This window comes from Elephantulus edwardii, unplaced genomic scaffold, assembly GCF_000299155.1.
Source record: "Elephantulus edwardii isolate Elephantulus edwardi_28Jun2011 unplaced genomic scaffold, EleEdw1.0 scaffold00021, whole genome shotgun sequence".
In the NCBI taxonomy this organism is placed as follows: Eukaryota; Metazoa; Chordata; class Mammalia; order Macroscelidea; family Macroscelididae; genus Elephantulus; species Elephantulus edwardii.
Genome location: NW_006399771.1, coordinates 25,561,908 through 25,562,422, shown reverse-complemented (window position 1 = coordinate 25,562,422; position 515 = coordinate 25,561,908).

Sequence of the window (515 nt, the reverse complement as noted above, 5' to 3'; positions counted from 1 at the left end):
CTAGCACCACAATTCATAGGCTTCAACTCTTCTCCTTTCATTCTTAATCATTATCCAACTCTCTGATGCTTAGAGAGTAATTGTGGAGACTTTGGCACACCTCAGGTCCACGCCTAAAATCTGCTAGGCAGTCAACAGTGAGATGGGTCCAACTCAACATAATGAGTTTTAACTTAATCTTATGTTAGTTCAAGGTCATATCCAATGATTAGCCTAGTCTTCATCTGGAGTAAAGGAAGATAGGTGAGTAATATAAAAAGTGGTTTTGAAAAAACGAAATGTTGACAATTATTTCTACTTTCTTACTAGAAGAGAGACAATTCTGAATATTTTCTGGAGGAGGAAACAATACATATTTTTTTTAGTGGCATCTCATAATGTTCTGTTGCTCATATCCCTGCCATCCTAATTTAAAATAATAGCATGTTAATTTTATACTTGAAATCGTTGATTGGATTAAGTGCCAGGTTTTAAGAGAATGAATGACAACTATATTTCTTCTCTAAATGTTTATA